The sequence below is a fragment of the Cherax quadricarinatus genome, chromosome 78 (assembly GCF_038502225.1).
Source record: "Cherax quadricarinatus isolate ZL_2023a chromosome 78, ASM3850222v1, whole genome shotgun sequence".
NCBI lineage: Eukaryota > Metazoa > Arthropoda > Malacostraca > Decapoda > Parastacidae > Cherax > Cherax quadricarinatus.
In genome coordinates, this window is record NC_091369.1 from 9,349,199 (window position 1) to 9,370,229 (window position 21,031).

General features: G+C 39.9%; 1 protein-coding gene across 22 annotated transcripts in view; it reads right to left on the reverse strand.

The window, feature by feature from the left end:
* Positions 1 to 21,031, reverse strand: part of Patronin (calmodulin-regulated spectrin-associated protein patronin) — a 213,072-nt gene that overhangs the window by 93,043 nt on the left and 98,998 nt on the right. The gene's annotated exons all lie outside the window — the stretch shown is intronic.

A 21,031-nucleotide genomic window follows, 5' to 3' on the forward strand; every position in this document is an offset into this window, starting at 1 on the left:
TGAAAAGGCATGCAATTAGACACTTACTTTTATTGAAGATCTGGTGATGATTGATGGGATGGGAGGAGGAGAGAAGAGTGTTAGTGTTTAGAGAGATCCTTCATAGACAGTGTGAGTCTTTCTGAGTTACTTCCTTCTTCTTAATGCCCTAGGACACTTCAGAGTCACTGGACCTCTGTGCAACAAATCTGTCCATAGAGCTCTTGACCTCCGTTCTTCAAGACTTTCCTAAAATGAGGCATAACATTGTCATTGAAATAGTCACAAGCAGACAAACAGCTGTGTCAGGTGATTTTCATCTATAAAGGTTTGCAGTTCAAACCACTCTGCAACATTTCCTTAATCTTTGAAGTAGGCACAATGGATTCCACAACTGGCAAGAGCTTCTCAGGTTAGCCCAAACCCTTCAAAATCTTCTTAATTTCCATACTAATTCTCACTTTTACCACAGGGTTGGCACTGAAGTTTCTTGGGGCCCATGGTCATATTTTCAGAAACACCACGAAAACACTGTAATGATCAGAATATTCCGAGTGTATGCTTGGATGTTACGGAGGCTGGCAGGTAAACAATGGGAGGCGGCACATGTGAGGGACATTGGAGCGTCTCGGAGAGATCGGTATGCGGGTTTTAATGGTATGGAGGCAAAATTTGCGATAAGAGAATGTTATGCGGAAAAATAGCTATCGATGCCATGTATTGAGGTCCATGTATATATATATATATATATATATATATATATATATATATATATATATATATATATATATATATATATATATATATATATATATATATATATATATATATATATATATATATATATATATATATATATGACAGAAGAAAGAGAGAAAAGAGAGAAAGAGAGAAAAGAGAGAAAGAGAGAGTCCACTTGAGGACAGCGTGAAACAAGCTTTTATGCCACAAGGCGGGCAGAAAGCAGCAACTTCACTCTGGCTGTACCCTTCTCAGAACATCACTCCATCTGAGATCGTATATACCCAGGATGACTCGAGTATGGAACACATTCAGTACAGCATAATGATGTCACGAGATAAAGTCAGTTGATCAAATGAAAATGCTGGCCGACGGCTCCAACTTCATCCTGTTCCCTACTTGTATGTCTCATAACAATAAAATGCTTTCAAATGAGCTGATGCAGGTAACAGCTCTTAGCTTGCCAATAAAGTTAGGAATCCTTAACCTTGTCAAACCCTGTGTATAAAAAAAAAAAAAAAAAAAAGATAGAGAAAGATAAAGAGAGAGGTAGAGATAGAGAAAGAGTGAAAGACAAGATTGAAAGAAGAGCAAGAATGAGCAAATAGCAAGGATAAAGAGATGCAACCAAGTTATTTAAAAAATATATGCCTATACATTGATAGGAAAAACAGTAAATGAAAATCATGGACTAGAACTACAAATATAATTGCACTACTACTGCTACTTCACTACCAGCCATAGCAAGCACAGTATCTATAATTAATACTATCAACTCTGCTACACAACACTGCACCATGGATACCATTACCCACAGTCACTAGAAGAATCCTATATCTGCAAAGTTTACATCTATTTGATTCTTAAAGGACTGAACTGTTTTGGTGCTAACAATTTCAGGGGAAAAAACTGTCCTCTACAACACTTTCAAAAAAAAGTTCTTATCCACATTTATGATCCACTGCCTGTCAGGGAGTTTCATACTACTGTTTTGTATTATGCCATCACACTGCATGCTAACAAGATATTTTTGCTAGTGTAATTAATGAATATGTTTAGTTTCTTGAAGGTTTTAATGAAACTGCATCATAGCTTCTTTTTTATACCCGTAAACAGGTCAGGTACTTAAAAAAAATTTCATGTGTCATCTTTCTTAATGAAGATACAAGTTTTATCTTTCTATGCATCATCTTAAGATTATCATGTTTTACATGAGTTACTAGCCAAAGTTATACATTACATTCAAGGTGGGGAGGTTTGATAAGAACATTATATACTGTTAGCATTGTGTCAGGGTAGACCTTTTTATTATATACCACATTGGATATACGTATTGTAATGCAATGTGGAGGGAGAGTGGAATGACAGGCAGTGATGCAGAGAGAGGTTGAAGGAAAGGAGAAAGGAGGAAAGATGAAAGAAGGAAAGGGAGGAAGTGCCAAACCTGTAGGAATCATACAGTGCATTTAAGAATAAGAGGAAATCAGACTAGATCCAAGGAAAGGGAGAGTAGCTCATATTCTTTAAAGGGGCAGGAAGCACGTTGTAAAATTAAGAAACCAAAGAGAATATTGATTGATTAAATGAGAACTTGCCTGCAGCTGATTACATGATCCTCATTCCTAGTTGTAAGACTTTATAATAACTGCACTCAACATTGCCGAGTCCCAGACCAGGGTTGCTGTTGGCATTGCTAAACATAGGCAAGTTAAGGCTCATAGCCTGGCTAATCAAAAACTACCTAACAAAACTTATGTTCCCACATCAAGACAGCCAGGGGTCTGTAGGTTATAATTCCCTTATCTTCAAAGTATGTTTAAAATCCTTAAACTTTCTGGGGTTTCAGCTCTCTCAGTGTAATTATGGGACCCATGCTTTTTATTAGAGGGAGGATTTTCCACCACTAGTAAGCCTCCTATTCTCATCAAAATGAATATGAAAATTTACATTTATACCAACTAGATTATTATTATAATCAAAAAGAAGCGCTAAGCCACAAGGACTATACAGCTATACCAACTAGAAATTTCAGGTATAAATTAGGATACATACAGTACATCTTTCTTGCTTGCACTACAGAAAATGCAATTTAGGTGATCTGAAGCAATCTCATTAATTCAGATACCTTATTTTATGTGGCAGTGAAACTACTGTGTACATTCCTGGGATCTTCCTTAAAGGTGAGCTGCTACTATACTGCGGTACTCCAGTTTGTGGAGTACAAGTGCCTTGAAAGTTACCAGTATGTGAAGTACAAGTGCCTTTGAAGTTAATCAATATTCTTGCATTTCATATTTTAAGGAAAATTATGCATTTCACATAATTATTATTTTATTTCTTTTACTGTGAGTTCTCAGTCATTTTGAGTATTGGATTCATTTCCTTACAGAATACAGTTATGGCACCACCTTGACTATGTTCTATCTCCACGATGAGTATTTCCTGTTTGACATCACCTAACATTTGAGGCTTCCACAATTTTTCTGATTCCCATGTGTTCAAGGTTACATTTTTTCCATGCATACCCAGGTGCATTCCCTTCATTTCTATATCTTTCTATTGCCCATTCCTTCTCTCTCTTCCCAATTCTTCCCCTGTTCTTCCTTCTCCACTGTATTTTATTTAATTGACTCTTATCTCTGCTTTCAACTTCCTCTAAATTGTTGTGCATAACATGAGCTTGGAAAAAGTTTCTGTTTCTCAGAACTAGATCCGTGTACTTAGTACAGTCCAGCATTAAGAAGTTGCTACCAACAATACTCAGTTCTAGCAAATGTAGCACCTTGCTATTAATATCAATTGCAGCCACTATAACAAAAGCACTGACACATTAGAAAACAATCACAATATAAGAACAAATATATGTGGCATGCAAAATTGTCTAAAATTTGATCCAAATCAGAAGTTACAAGTCATCATAATACAGTACATAAAGCAGCTGCCATGTCAATCATGCAGTGTAAATTCTTCAGCATCAGAAATCTGTATTTTTGCCAATCAGAAAAATCTACCTTAAACTGGAGGTATTAGAATAACAATACTTTCCAACTGGTGCCTTTTGTGGAGGATAAAAAGCAAAATTAACTCTGGCAAACCACAACAATGGTCCAATCAACTGTTGCTGAAGTTTATTCCAAACAAGCATGAGGTAATGAGGATGCGAGCTGGAAAAGACAACTGATTACAATGTATAGTATTACCCTGGGGGTGGACATCACATGCAACACCTCTACCAAGGTCCTAATAAACCAAACATGAACAGAGTATGATAAACATTAACTGTACTGCAATTGTAAGAAGTGCTTTCAGGAACAAACAGGGAAGCATTCAAGACATATAACACCATATTTAAGAGGCTAATTTTAAGTATTCATTACCAACAGTCTGTACCTATTACAGCACAGTTTTTTTTTTTTTTAAACACGTTGGTCGTTTCCCACCGAGGCAGGGTGACCCAAAAAGAAAAAAACTTTCATCATTCAACACATTACCATCATTCATACATAATCACTGTCTTTGTAGAGGCACTCAAATATGACAGTTTAGATATCACTCCAAACTGCCAATATCCCAAACTACTTTAAAGTGCTGGCATTGTACTTTCCACATCCAGGACTCAAGTACAGCTAACCAGTTTCCCTGAATCACGTACGCTTGCTTGAAGTCCAAGCCCCTTGCCCAAAAAAACCTCCTTTACCCCCTCCCTCCATCCTTTCCTAGGATGACCGCTACCCTGCCTTCCTTTCCCTACAGATTTATATGCTCTCCAAGTCATTCTACTTTGTTCCATCCTCTAAATGACCAAACCACCTCAACAACCCCTCTTCAGCCCTCTGACTAATACTTTTATTAACTCCACACCTTCTCCTAATTTCCACACTACAGATTCTCTGCATAACATTTACACCACACATTGCCTTTAGACACGACATCTCCACTGTCTCCTCCTTGCTGCAGAATTTACAACCCATGCATCACACCATTATACTCTAGTACATTTCCTTCTTTGCCTCTATGGATAACGTTGTCTGTCTCCAGATACCCCAAAGCACCACTCACCTTTTTTCCCTTCATAAATTTTATGGTTAACCTTGTCCTTCATAAACCCATCTGCTGACAAGTCAACTCCCAAATATCTGAACACATTCACTTCTTCCATACTCCCTCCAATGTGATATCCAATTTTTCTTTATCTAAACTGTTTGATACCCTCATCATCTTACTCTTATCTATGTTCACTCTCAACTTTCTTCCTTTACACACTAACCTTTGCAACTTTTCTTTAGGCACAGTACCATCAGCAGAAAGTAACTATATCAACTCTCATTTTGTATTTGATTCCCCATAATTTAATCCCACCCCTCTCCCCAACACACTAGCATTTACTTCTTTTACAACCCCATCTATAAATATGTTAAACAGCCATGGTGACATTATACATCCCTGTCTAAGACCTACTTTTACTGGGAAGCAATCTCCCTCTCTCCTACACACCCTAACCTAAACCTCACTATCCTCATAAAAACTCTTTATAGCATTTAGTAACTTACTACCTATTCTATACACTTTCAATATCTGCCACATTGCACAAAGTATTATTAAAAAAAAATCAGATTTTGATTTTTTGTTATATTTTAACTGTATGGATTAGAAGAAACAGATATGCCTTGTTAGTGAAATAGCCCAAGGACAGAAGTGATCATGACCATGGGATGCATAATTAAGTACATAAGGACAAACTGACAAGAGACCAAAACAAGAGGCACAAATGGTAGTTAAACACCCAGATGAGGAACAGGGACACTAGTCATTTTTTTCCAGTACAACAATAATGAACAAATGGAATAAGCTAGGTAATGTAGTAGAGATAAGCACCACAGCCAGACTGTGGTATTTATGTTTGACTGTTCTGGCTGACCAGATTGTGAACCAGGATGCCAGGTCCAAAACAGAGCTACTGGGATAATTTCCAGAATCACCGCCAAGTAGACCAACAATTTAATTTAAATCCAGTATAAAAACAAGATAAAATAAATATGGGTACATAAAATACTAAAAAATATTCAATAACCATCCAGGGAACTGTTACTATTCTGTCATTTGAACGTGAAATCGATGTGTTGAAATTTTGTCTTCTGGCAGGATTGCTGATCTTTTCTTTGTTTCATGAACATGCAAGACAAGTAAAATAAACAAACTTCTACTTACATCCAGCATACAATTATATTATGATCTGGGACTACACCAAGGGCACAATAATCACCAGAATTGTTAACGTATCTAACTCATGTCTGAAGGCATAACTCAGTTCAAACTGAATCAAGGCTACATGTATCAGATATTATAAATGTGAGGGTGGCCAGTGTGTGTGTAGGAAGGCCAGGTGTATAGGTCCCAAGCTGCAGGTACCAAAGCTGCACAATTATCATGCAACAAACCGGTGCTTATTCTCAAAGTTTATCAGTAGATGGTTCCGGTGTGTGAGAATGGTGCACCAGATCATGAGCATCTATTAGGTTTAGGAAAATTTACGTATCTCCTCAAAAGGTAGAGTGATGAGATATCAGATGGTTCCAGTAATCTCTCCTGGTTCTTGCTTAATTATAATAATTATGGTAATGGGGAGTGCTTAGCCCATGGGAGTTAAATTACTTGGTAATGGGAGGCAATCAGGTGTGATCCAAGCAAGGGAAGAGTAGCTCTAGTTCCTTTGAGCTAGAACCCCTCACCAGCAATGAGTGCTCTCTTCCCCTTGTTCAAAAAGCATACCCACTTGCTCACCAGTTCTACCCAGAATGATCGGCAGTATGTAATAATAAAATAAATACTCATCTTTGGCAACAAATATATCACACAGTTAGACCAGGAAAGAGAAGTAGTGCGTAATGGAATACCATTGTTATGCAAAACATTACGAAAAGTAGGAAGATGTTGCAAAGGAAACTGAAAATTATAAGAGATGGTACGTATATTCAAATGACAAACAAGCCATCTTATACCATATAGGGAAGGGATCTCTTGTCAGACTGCCTGCTGCTGGTAAGCCATTATATATCACTGAAATATTGCTATAAATATATGATCTTGAATTTATATAAAAGTAATCATTCTAAAACTTAATTCTCAAAACAGGTATTCCATTCTTAAACCACATAATAACAGAAGAAGCTGCAAGATGTAGGTACAAGGAAAATTAAGCATTTAACCTATTCTTCCAACCTGGAGAGCATTTACCCATTCTTCAAACCTAGACAGGCCACAAACTGTCCCAAATTTGGACTGTAATACAACTGACTAACCGGTATTTGGTAGCATGAATCAAAGGTAAAGTACTAAGCTTCCAGTACCAGGGTGGATTCAAAGCATATGGCTCAGAGACAACCAGACCATGAAGGCAGGAAATTGCACAAACTGAGCAAACAGTATGCAGAAACTAGACTGAGCATTAAATATCAACAAAAGCTTCCCACAAACCATAGATTAACCTTTTCAATGGATCATTTTTTCACCCTGTTGGCTCCAACTTGCATCATTTTGCCAAGGAAAAAAATATAATGCTCATGTAAGCTTTGGTTTACTTTAAGAGGCTAAGGTTTTCAAGTCTGGCATAAAACTTCCTTAAAATCATTACTTAAAAATATTTGAACAGACTAACACACAAGGCCATAAGAATTCCCAAAATACATTTATTGTATGTTAACTTACAGCATCACAATCCTTTATTTACATTATGTATCAATCAACTGAAGTTAGGATAAATTTAGTCATCTAAATATAGTTAATTTGGGCAAAAACAATTCACTCTTAACGCTCTTATAATGTATCAGATTCAGTGTTTACATTGTTTTCTACAAAAATGCAAGTACATAAAAAATGAAATTTATATATAGTGATGCATCATTATTCTTCCATCTAAGATAACTAAATTACTAATTTACTTCACTAATACACCTACCATCCGACTTACGACCTGCTCGACTTATGACCACTCGACTTACGACCGTGTTTTTTATGCCAAATTTCTAGGAAATAAACACCTATTTGTGTTGTACACAGCGTTTATCCTAAGCTTTACAGTATAAAATACAGTACTAACAACATAAAAAGTAAAGTAAAACATGAAATACCAAAATAAAACAACAAAATGAAGTCATTACAAAAATGTGATGTTGATATTCAGTAGTAAAGTTCGACTTACGACCATTTCGACTTACGACCGGTTTCTCGGAACCGAACTCGGTCGTAAGTCGGATGGTAGGTGTATATAACTAAAATAAAATACAAAAAACAATAAAAACAGATGAGGACAAGGAAAGGTTCCAAAGGGATCTGGACAAATTACAAAAGTGGTCAGATACTAATAGCTGGAATTCAACTCCAGTAAATTTAAGGTTATGAAGATTGGTGAAGGAGCAAGAAGACTAGAAACAGAGAACAAACTAGAGGGGACAGAGTTGGGAAAGAAAGACTTGGGAGTTAGCCAGAGTTCACATCAGCCGAATAACCTCTGCAGCCAATGTCCATCTGGCAAATCTATGAGTAGCCTTCAGGAATCTCACCCCAAGTCATTCTGTGCCCTTTACACAACATATGTCAGGCCCCTCTTCAAGTAAGCAGCACAAGTATGGAACCCACACTTGAAAAAGTATGTTAAGAACCTGGAGAAAGTGCAGATATGCAACAAGGCTTGTTCATGAGCTAAGGAGCATGAACTATGAGAGGTTAACAAATCTGGACCTAATGACATTGGAGAACAGAAGAACCAGGGAGGATATGACAGCAACATACAAAATACTCAAGGGAAATGATATGGTCGACAAAGACAGGCTGTTTGAGAGGTGAGAAATGTGAACTCGGGGACACTACTTGAAGCAAAAGTCACAGATGAGTGACAAGGATGTTAGAAAATATTTGTCTCAGAGTGATCAGGAAGTGGCATGATCTTGTTGAGGAAGTGGTGGGGGCAGGCTTCATACATAGTTTTAAGAACAGGTATGACAGGGCCCAAAAGGCTGAGGGGGAGTGAATCTGAAGAGTTGCAAGAGGTAGGCCAGGATCTGTGAATAGACCCCTGCAACCACAATTAGGCGGCGAGGAGGAGGAGGAGGGAGAGGAGGAGGAGGGAGAGGAGGAGGAGGAGGGAGAGGAGGAGGGAGGGAGGGTGGGAGGAGGGAGAGGAGGGAGAGGAGGGGGAGGAGGGAGAGGAGGGAGGGAGAGGAGGGAGGGAGGGAGGGAGGGAGGGAGGGAGGGCAGGGAAGAGGGCAGGGAGGAGGGAAGGGAGGAGGGGAGGGAGGAGGGTAGGGAGGAGGGCAGGGAGGGATGGAGGGAGGGATGGAGGGAGGGAGGGAGGGAGGGAGGGAGGGAGGGAGGGAGGGAGGGAGGAGGAGGGAGGGAGGAGGAGGGGGAGGGAGGAGGAGGGAGGAGGAGGAGGGAGGAGGAGGAGGGAGGAGGAGGAGGGAGGAGGAGGAGGGAGGAGGAGGAGGAGGAGGAGGGAGGAGGAGGAGGGAGGAGGAGGAGGGAGGAGGAGACAGGAGGAGGGAGGAGGAGGAGGGAGGAGGGCGGAGGAGGAGGAGGGAGGGAGGGAGGGAGGGAGGGAGGGAGGGAGGGAGGGAGGAGGGAGGGAGGAGGGAGGAGGGAGGAGGGAGGAGGAGGGAGGAGGGAGGAGGGAGGAGGAGGGAGGAGGAGGGAGGAGGAGGGAGGAGGAGGGAGGCGGCGGGAGGAGGAGGAGGAGGAGGAGGAGGAGGAGGAGGACGAGGAGGAGGAGGAGGAATGGGCATGTGATGAGTGGGGTTCCACAAGGTTTACAACTTGGAGCAGTGCTGTTTCTGGTGTATAAAAATGACATGACATGAAATAGAAGTCCCAGACCTGAGGGGTATGAGAGAAGGTTAGAGAAGCTAAACCTGATGACATTAGAAAACAGAGGACCAGAGGTGACACAATTACAATGTAGAAAATACCAAAAGAAACTGACATTGTGAATCTATTCGAGAGGCGGGTCTCAGGTACACAAGAGCATAGCTGGAAGTTAAAACCATAAATGAGTCTCAGAGATGTCAGGAAATAACTCTTCAGCCTTAGAGTAGTCAGCAGGTAGAATGACTTAAATAGTGTAGTGGTAGGAAGCAGGTTCCACACACACACATTTAAGAATAGGTATGATAGGGCTCATGCAGCCAGGAGTGTGTACCCAGTAATGGTCAGTGGAGAAGCAGGGAGAGCCGAGGCTCCACCCCTAAAAGACAGGCAACAGGGATGTCAAAAAGTATTTTTTTTTTAGTCTGAGTGTGGCTGAAAAGTGGAATGACCTCGTTGAGGAAGTGGTAGATTCAGACTCCATACACAGCTTTAAGAGAAGGTATGCTAGGGCCCACAAGGCCAAGAGGGGGTGACTCTGGCAAGCAAGAAGTTGAGAGGTTGGGTCAGGAGCCTTCAACTACATATAGGCAAGCACATATAAGGGAGGACACACACACCCACTATATTCTATTTTCAACATATAGCATATCAGTTATCTACACATTATAATACCCATTCTTACAATTTTTGTAGTACGTATTACCTACTTTCTCCATTGGAAGGTGGAACAGAATTCCTCCTCTGTAAGCCATGCATGTCGTAAGAGGCAGCTAAATTGTTAAATTTTAAGAGGGAGATTTTAGTTTTCTCTTTAGGTCATCCTGCCTTGTTGGGATATGGCCAATAAGTTGAAAAAAAAAAAATTAACTACTCACAAATATGAACTAGAAATATGTGGTCTTGGAGCTGCAATTAGGGACTGGGAAGTCTTTCCTGACAAAAGCATAATCAAAGTCTAGATTGGTGGACAGTGAGTGAAGTGAAGGGAGAGGCAGGAGGAGAGAAAATAGTTATCTTAAGTTTTCATCTCATTTAATCATGAATTCATCACATTTTCCAATTTGTATACACTGTATATTTTGGTGAGATAAGTAAGAGGTATAACATCTTTTAGGAGTGAAGAAAAGCAGGATGTGAGTGTGGGGGAGGTGCTTGAGGCATTATGTAGAATGAAAGGGGGTAAAGCAGCTGGAACTGACGGGAGCATGACAGAAATGTTAAATGCAGGGAGGTTAAACAGTGTTGGAGTGGTTGGTATTTTTATTTAATAAATGTATGAGAGAGAGGAAGGTACCTAGGGATTGGCAGAGAGCATGTATAGTTCTTTTAAACAGGGAAGGGGGACAAAAGAGATTGTAAAAATTATAGGGGAATAAGTTTACTGTGTATACCAGGAAAAGTGTACGGTAGGGTTATTACTGAAAGAATTAAAGGTAAGACAGAAAGTAGGATTGCAGATTAGCAAGGAGGCTTTAGAGTGGGTAGGGGATATGTTGATCACGTGTTTATATTGAAGCATATATGTGAACAGTATTTAGATAAAGGTAGGGAAGTTTTCATTGCATTTATGGATTTAGAAAAGGCATATGATAAGGTAGATAGAGGAGCAATGTGGAAGATGTTGCAAGTACAGTGGACCCCCGCATAACGATCACCTCCAAATGCGACCAATTATGTAAGTGTATTTATGTAAGTGCGTTTGTACGTGTATGTTTGGGGGTCTGAAATGGACTAATCTACTTCACAATATTCCTTATGGGAAAAAATTCGGTCAGTACTGGCACCTGAACATACTACTGGAATGAAAAAAGTTCGTTAACCGGGGGTCCACTGTATATGGAATATGTGGAAAGTTGCTAAATGCTGTAGAGAGTTTTTATGAAGGTAGTGAGGCTCAGGTTAGGGTGTGTAGAAGAGAGGGAGATTACTTCCCAGTAAAAGTAGGTCTTAGACAGGGATGTGTAATGTCACCATGGTTGTTTAATATATTTATAGACGAGGTTGTAAAAAAAGTAAATGCTAGGGTATTTGGGAGACGGGTGGGAATAAATTACGGGGAATCAAATACAAAATGGGAATTGACAGTTACTTTTTGCTGATGATACTGTGCTTATGGGAGATTCTAAAGAAAAATTGCAAAGATTAGTGGACGAGTTTGGGAGTGTGTAAAGGGAGAAAGTTGAAAGTGAACACAGAAAAGAGGAAGGTGATGAGGGTATCAAATGATTTAGATAAGAAAAAATTGGATATCAAATTGGAGAGGAGTATGGAAGAAGTGAATGTTTTCAGATATTTGGGAGTTAATGTGTCAGCAGATGAATTTATGAAGGATGAGGTTAATCATAGAATTGATGAAGGAAAAAAGGCAAGTGGTGTGTTGGGGTATATGTTTAGGCAAAAAATGTTATATATGGAGGAAAAGAAGGGAATGTATGAAAGTAAAGTGGTACCAGCACTCTTATATGGGTGTGAAGCTTGGGTGGTAAATGCTGCAGCGAGGAGACGGTTGGAGGCAGTGGAGATGTCCTGTCTAAGGGCAATGTGTGGTGTAAATATTATGCAGAAAATTCAGAGTGTGGAAATTAGGAGAAGGTGTGGAGATAATAAAAGTACTAGTCAGAGGGCTGAAAAGGGGTTGTTGAAGTGGTTTGGTCATTTAGAGAGAATGGATCAAAGTAGAATGACATGGAGAGCGTATAAATCTGTAGGGGAAGGAAGGCGGGGTAGGGGTCGTCCTCAAAAAGGTTGGAGGGAGGGGGTAAAGGAGGTTTTGTGGGAGAGGGGCTTGGACTTCCAGCAAGCGTGCGTGAGCATGTTAGATAGGAGTGAATGGAGATGAATGGTATTTGGGACCTGACGAGCTGTTGGAGTGTGAGCAGGGCAATATTTAGTGAAGGGATTCAGGGAAACTGGTTATTTTATAAAGTCACTCTTGAGTCCTGGAAATGGGAAGTACAATGCCTGCACTTTAAAGGAGGGGTTTGGGATATTGGCAGTTTGGAGGGATATGTTATGTATCTTTATACATATATCCTTCTAAACTGTTGTATTCTGAGCACCTCTGCAAAAACAGTGATTATGTGAGAGTGAGGTGAAAGTGTTGAATGATGATGAAAGTATTTTCTTTTTGGAGAATTTCTTTCTTTTGGGGTCACCCTGCCTCAGTGGGAGACGGCCGACTTGTTAAAAAAAAAAATTAAATAGATTAAAGGGCCAATAATATGTGGAGATAGGAGGGGAAGTTATGAAGAATGTGAACATCTGAATCTTTAATTATAGTCGTTAGATGGCAGCAACTACCAGAAAAAAAAGAACTTCTCTTGATTCTAGTCATCATAGCACAGTGAGTGATACTTAAAAAGAATTTGTTAGCTAGAGTAAGACTATAATTTCTGCACTGAAAGGTTCAAGAACATTTATTCCTTCCCCCTACTAGTCATGATCTTGTTGACAATGACAAAGAATGAAATGGTGAAGATTGAAGAGTCAAAGAAATAGTACTAAACAACAATGGCTACAAGACTAATTTTAATAAATTATCAGAGAGAAAAAAAAACTATTGCAGCATTACAAGTGTATTTCATTTAATTATTTAAGAAGTTACGGATAAAGACAAACTCCTTGGCCCACAATGCATAGACCTCATTTGTACCTATTCCTCATACTAAGTTATTATAGTTTCATTAAATTGTCCACAAAAGTAATGGTGTGAACACAAAACATTTCACCTCTGCCCTTCATCTTGGAGCTTAACTTTAAAATGGACATGCATTACCCTTTTTGGGACAACTCATCAGCTACTGATAAATGTGCCTTCGTTAAATTACCTTCAGTCATATTGCAGACGCAGAACTTCAATTTCCATTGCAAAAGCTGACATTTTGACCTGGCTATTTTTTTTTTTTTTTTTTTTAATATATAATCTAGTACAGGACAGCCTCGTTTTACAGCATTTCACTTTACGGTGTTTTGCTAATATATCAGTTTTCAATTATTCAGACTTCCCATAATAAACCTTTACCACTCACTAAAAGCTAAGGACGAAAATATTTTAAGGCAAGTAATGTGTGCACTTTATATGCATTTTTTAGGCCTAGCTCTATTGCTCACTTAATATATGATCGTGTAAATATGTCATCAAGCTTTTATATGCATTTGAAAGTGAAAAAAGGCAATGTTTCACTTTACAGAGATTTTCACTTAACCCTTAAACTGTCCAAACGTAGATCTATGTTTTTTCAACATTTGAAAGTATGTAAAAAAACGTAGATGATTTTTTTTTTTACATTTGAAAACGTGTAAAAAAAACTTGGATCTACTTTTTTTTTTTTTTATATTCGAAAATACGTAAAAAAACGTAGATCTACTATTGGAGCACTACGCATGTGAACGTAAATTTGTTTGGACAGTTCAAGGGTTAACAGCAGTAGCTTGGAACCTAACCTGCTGTATAAGCAGGGCTCTCCTCTAACATGAAAACATGAGGAAAAATTTACCTTCAAAAACTGAAAAATTAATTTGACCTTGACCCCTGACATACAGATGTGGCTCTTCTTTAAAACATCTAATAAGTGCACAAACGCAAAATTAGCTGCCATTCTATATAAATTTATGAAGCTTGTACCATCATTTATGTGACTACTATTGCTTTGAAAGTTCTCGTAATCCAACTTAGCCTTTCCTGTTACTGTTATTTTCATCAAGGAAAACCTTTATGGTCTTAAGTAGTTTGCCTTATTTCCGCATTTTATATACAGGTCATCAGATATTATGTTCAGGTTTTTAACACGTTCCTTTAATTCTCTGGGTTGGTCAGTCTGCATTTTATATCCTGTAGGTAAACAGCATGAGGGTGAGGGGCTTGGACTTCCAGCAAGCGTGCATAAGCATGTTAGAGAGGACTGAATGGAGACAAGTGGTTTTTGGGACCTGACAAGCTGTTGGAGTGTGAGCAGGGTAATATTTTGTGAAGGGATTCAGGGAAACAGGTTAGCTGGACTTGAGTCCTGGAAATGGGAAGTACAATGCCTGCACTTTAAAGGAGAGGTCTGGGATATTGGCAGTTTGGAGGGACATTTAAACTGTCGCATCTGAGCGCCTCTGCGCTGCAATAACAACAAATGAGGGGTTACTAAGGGAATAATTCAGAGGGCAGATGAATGGCTGCTGAGGGGATTTGGGAATGCAGAGAAGCTAGAGAGTGATAGGCTGACAAAGATGGTATACAAGTTTGGGGTGGAAAGCACAAGGAGAAGGGGTTGTCCACTTGAACAGCTGGAGAGAGCACAAGAGTCTTCAAAGTTTTAGTGGCTTGAGTATCCAGCAGGCTTGTGCGAACATGTTAGATAAGAGTGCATGAAGACACGTGGTTTATTAACTCTCTCACTCTGATGCCACTGTTACATAAATTAATCTGCATTTTGAGCACAGCGCCCTCAAATATACGGTGAGCAGTAAACTTTGACTAAAACACAGAAGGGTATGAGCGGCGAGTGTGCACAGTATAAAAAAAAAAAAAATCCTGCCTCCCTTACTGCATGAAGGTAAAAAACCAAACCTCTGACCTAGTGTTTGGTTTAAAATATCGGCTAAGGTGTTCTCTGGGGCAGTTTTTATGGTTCTACTGGATGTTTCTCTGTATCAACTGATAGAATGGGAGACTGATGAGAGAGATCATTCTGGTCAGCTTCAGGACCGTAAGTACAGTGGACCCCCGGTATTCGATGGCAACGGTATCCGATAAATCCAGTATTCGATACATTTTAATGCAAAAATTTTGCCTCGCCACTCGTTAAAAAACCCGCCACACACGATTCGTCCGAGACGTGTCCACGTGTGGCCTGAACTGCCCCGTGCGTGCCAGTGTTTACACGCAAGCCAGCTAAGCATACATTCGGCACATTCCATATTATCACAGTGTTTTTGGTGCTTGTTTCTGCAAAATAAATCACCATGGGCCCCAAGAAAGCTTCTAGTGCCAACCCTTCGAGAAAAAGGGTGCTAATGACAATTGAAATGAAGAAAGAGATAATTGCAAAGTACGAAAGTGGAGTGTGTGTGTGTCGGAGCTGGCAAGGTTGTATACCAAACCCCAATCAACCATCGCTACTATAGTGGCCAGGAAAACGGCAATCAAGGAAGCTGTTGTTGCGAAAGGTGCAACCTTGTTTTCGAAACAGAGACCATAAGTGTTAGAAGATGTTGAGAGACTGTTATTGGTGTGGATAAATGAAAAACAGATAGCAGGAGATAGCATCTCTCAAGTGATCATTTGTGAAAAGGCTAGGAAGTTGCTTGAGGATTTAATTGAAAAAATGCCTGCAATTAGTGGTGATGTGAGTAAATTTAAGGCAAGCAAAGGTTGGTTTGAAAGATTTAAGAATCGTAGTGGCATACATAGTGTGATTAGGCATTATGAGGCTGCCAGTTTGGACCAAAAAGCAGCTGAAAAATATGTGAAGGAATTCAAGGATTACATAGACAGCGAAGAATTGAAACCTGAACAAGTGTTTAATTGTGATGAAACAGGCCTGTTTTGTTCCAAATTGCCAAGCAGGATCTACATTACTCAGGAGGAAAAGGCACTCCCAGGTCATAAGCCTATGAAAGACAGACTTACTCTTCTGATGTGTGCCAATGCTAGTGGTGATTGGAAAGTGAAGCCTTCATTGGTGTATCACTCAAACTCCCAGACCGTTCAGGCAAAAGAATGTCATCAAGGTTAATTTGTGTGTGCTGTGGTGGGCAAACAGTAAGGCATGGGTCACTAGGGACTTTTTCTATGACTGGTTACACCATGCATTTGCCCCAATGTGAAAAATTACCTAACTGATTAGAAATTAGACCTTAAGTACCTCCTGGTATTAGACAATGCCCCTGGTCATCCTACAGACTTGGCAGAGTGACATTCTGAGGACATGAGCTTCATTAAGGACAAGTTTTTGCCTCTTAATACCACTCCTCTCCTGCAGCCCATGGACCAGCAGGTTATTTCCAACTTCAAGAAACTACACAAAAGCTATGTTTCGAAAGTACTTTGAAGTGACCACAGACACTCGATTGACTCTAAAAGAGTTTTGGAAGGATCACTTTAATATCCTCAATTGTGTAAACCTTATAGGTAAGGCTTGGGAGGGAGTGACTAAGAGGACCTTGAACTCTGCTTGGAAGAAACTGTGGCCAGAATGCATAGACAAAAGGGAGTTTGAAGGGTTTGAGGCTAACCCTGGGAATCGTATGCCAGTTGAGGAAGCCATTGTGGCATTGGGGAAGTCCTTGGGGTTGGAGGTTAGTGGGGAGGATGTGGAAGAGTTGGTGGAGGAGGACAATGACGAACTAACCACTGATGAGCTGCTAGATCATTTTCAACAGCAAGAGGCCAGACTTGAGGAAACTGCTTCGGAGGAGGGGAGAGAGAAATTGAGGAAGTTGCCTACTTCACAGATTAAAGAAATGTGTACAAAGGTGAAAACCTTCATTGATGACAATCACCCTCACACAGCTATTGCAAGCCGTGCTGGTGACTATTACAATGACAATGTTGTGAACCGCTTTAGAAAAGTCATAAAGGAACGAGAGGTACAGGCCTCTATGGACAGATATGTTGTGCGACAGAAGTCCACTGACTCTCAAGCTGGTCCTAGTGGCATTAAAAGAAGAAGGGAAGTAACCCCGGAATAGGACTTGCTACCTCAAGTCCTAATGGAAGGGAATTCCCCTTCTAAACAATAAGTTCGACACTCTCCCCTCCTCCCATCCCATCAATCATCACCAGATCTTCATTAAAGGTAAGTGTCATGTATTCTATTGTTAGTAGAGTACTACAAACTGTGCATGTCTTCTTCAGTTTGTGTGCATTAAACTTAATATTTCATGTGGTAAATTATTTTTCTTCATACTTTTGGGTGTCTTGCACGGATTAATTTGATTTCCATTATTTCTTATGGGGAAAATTAATTCGCCTTTCGATAATTTTGGCATACGATGAGCTCTCAGGAATGGATTAATATCGTATACCGGGGAACCACTGTAGCTTGAAATAAGGTTCAAAGTATAACTGAAATGTTAAATTTTTAGCAATTTTCCTGAGGAAGGGTAGGCTCCCCATCTGTTTTATGGATTTTTACAGGTATACTACAATTATAGGTAGTAGGTTGATAGACAGCAACCACCCAGGGAGACACTACTGTCCTGCCAAGTGAGTAAAATGAGAGCTTGTAATTGTTTTACATGATGGTAGGTTTGCTGGTGTCTTCTGATGTCTCATAAATATGCAAGATTACAGATACGTCATGCTACTTCTACTTACACTTAGGTCACACTACACATACATGTACATGTTTATTTATACAATTCATCCGAGTTTTCTTTGATTTTATCTTAATAGTTCTTGTTCTTATTACTTTTCCTTTTATATCCATGGGGAAGTGGACTAAGAATCTTTCCTCCGTAAGACATGCATTTTGTAAAAGTCAACTAAAATGCGTGGAACAATGGGCTAGTAACCCTTTTTCCTGTAATGATTACTAAAAAGAATAAGATGTGGTATTTTGGGTATTTTTGTTTAATATATGTATGAAAGAGGGGAAGGTACCTAGGGATTGGCAAAGAGCATGTATAATTCCATTATAGAAAGGGAAGGGGGACAAAATAGATTGTAAAAATTACAGAGGAATAAATTTACTGAGTATACCAGGAAAAGTGTATGTTAGGGTTATTACTGACAGAATTAGAGACAAGACAGAATGTAGAATTGTGGATGAGCAAGGAGGTTTTAGAGTGGGTAGGGGATGCGTAGATCAAGTGTTTACATTGAAGCATGTATGTGAACAGTATTTAGATAAAGGTACGGAAGTTTTCATTGCATTTATGGATTTAGAAAAGGCAAATGATAGAGTGGATAGGAAAGCAATGTGGCAGACGTTGCAAGTATGTGGAATAGGTAGTAAGTTACTAAATGCTGTAAAGAGTTTTTTATGAGGATAGTGAGGCTCAGGTTAGGGTGTGTAGAAGAGAGGGAGACTACTTCCCAGTAAAAGTAGGTCTTAGACAGGGATGTGTAATGTCACCATGGTTGTTTAATATATTTATAGATGGAGTGACGTGTACTTAGCTCTGTGAAGACCTGTTTGTGTGCTCTCTGTGAATCTGAACCAGGATGCCCTCTCTTGAGCAGCTTTACCAGCAGCTGAGAGAAGATCTCAGAGTTGCTAAGCTGGAGATACGGCGATTAACGGAGGAGAACAAGAGGATTCGTAGTAATCCTCCTGTTTTGAGTCCCCAGGTTAAGAGGGGAGCTTGGTCAGTGGCCGGGCAACATGGAACCAAGCTGAGGATCAAGAAAACGGTTGGAGAGGCAGAAACAACGAGAAACCAGAAGACTACCGTGGAAACTTCCAACCCATTCTCCGTGCTACCTGACGAATGTGTGTGTTCTACTGGGAATGCCACAACGAGCACCAAGGAAGCACTGGCAGACGTGAGTGAGACATCCCTAGAAACCCCAACGAAGACCATCGAGAACGTCTTGACGAATTCCACAAGTGGTGTAATGCTACATGACGAATGTGAGTCGACTACTGGGAGCATCACGACGGACGATGCCAAGGAAGGTAAAAACATTGTTGTTGTTGGGGATAGCCAGATTAGGTACATGGATAGGGCATTCTGCTTGAAGGATAGGAGTAGGAGGCAGAGAATGTGTTTTCCTGGGGCTGGGATGAAGGATATTGTTAGCCGTCTGGATGACATCATGAGAGATAATGGGAGCAATCCTATTATCTGTCTCAGTGCTGGAGGCAACGATGTTGGCAGACGTAGGAGTGAGGACCTGATCAGCAGGTATAGGTCAGCAATAGAGATAATTAGGAGGAAGGGTGAGAAACCTGTCATATGTGGCATTTTGCCAAGGAGAGGAGTTGGAAATGAATGGTTGTCCACAGCAATTGGTGTCAATTGCTGGCTGGACAAATACTGTAAGGAAAATGCGGTAACATTCATTGACAACTGGGACCTCTTCTATGGCAGAAGTGACATGTATGCCAGGGATGGGGTTCACTTATCTAGGTGTGGGATGGGAGCACTGGCCAACGCAGTGGAGGGAGTTGTTACGTCTTTAAACTAGGAATAGTTAGTGGTATGGGTTTTGGCGGGAAAACTGTGAAGTCGCAGGGTAGTAATATGAGTACTAGGAGAACTAGTAATAGGCAAAATGAGGTGGATATTGGAAAGCCAGTGGCACTAATTGACAAGGACAGTAATAGGTTTAGTGGAATAACAGAAAGGAGCAGGAAGGGTAAAGAGAGAGGAGGGTCTTTAAATATTTATTACACGAATAGTCGCAGTGCTAGGAATAAGATGGACGAGTTGAGACTAGTTGCTAGTGCAGGTAACTTCGATGTATTTGCCATTACTGAGACGTGGTTTAATCCAAAAAGTCGGGACATGCCTGCAGAATGTCACATTCAGGGTTTTAAATTGTTCCAAGTAGATAGAAGTGTCGGGAAGGGGGGTGGGGTGGCATTGTATGTCCGAGATCGCTTGAACTGTTGCATAAAAACGGGTATTAAGTCTGATGTAGCACATCCAGAGTCTGTTTGGATAGAATTTTCAGAGGGGCATGAAAAATTAATTTTAGGTGTGATATACCGTCCCCCAAATTTAGATAGGGACCAGGGGAGACCACTATGGGAGGAAATTGTTAGGGTCACAAGGCACGATAATGTAGTAATTCTAGGAGACTAACTTTAGTCATATTGATTGGAATTTCTTGACTGGGAATCTAGAATCATACGACTTCTTAGAAGTAGTTCAGGATTGTTTTTTGAAGCAGTTTGTGACAGAGCCTACAAGGGGTAATAACCTGCTTGACTTAGTTCTGGCAAACAATGAATCCCTTGTTAATAATTTAGAAGTTTCAGAGGAACTGGGTGCTAGCGACCACAAATCAATTACATTTAGCATTGAATGGAAGTATGATAGTAGGGATAACTCAGTAACAGTCCCAGATTTTCGCTTAGCAGATTACGATGGGCTTAGAGAACACTTATCATCTGTTGATTGGGGTAACGAAGAGAGCTATCAATATGACAGTTTTCTGAACACTATACAAGCTGCTCAAAGAACGTTTATCCCTTATAAAGAAATTAGATCAAATAGAAATGACCCAAAATGGATGAATAATAGGCTGAAATATCTACTAGAGCATAAGAAAGGAATTTATAGGCGTATCAAAAGAGGCGAGGGTCATCTTATGAATCAGTATATTGACATTAAGAGGGACATTAAAAAGGGGATAAGAAAAGCTAAAAGGGACTATGAAATTAAAGTTGCTAGGGATTCTAAAACTAACCCAAAAAGTTTTTTCCAGGTATATAGAACAAAAGTCAGAGATAAGATAGGTCCCCTTAAAAATAACTATGGGCATCTTACTGACAAAGAGAATGAAATGTGC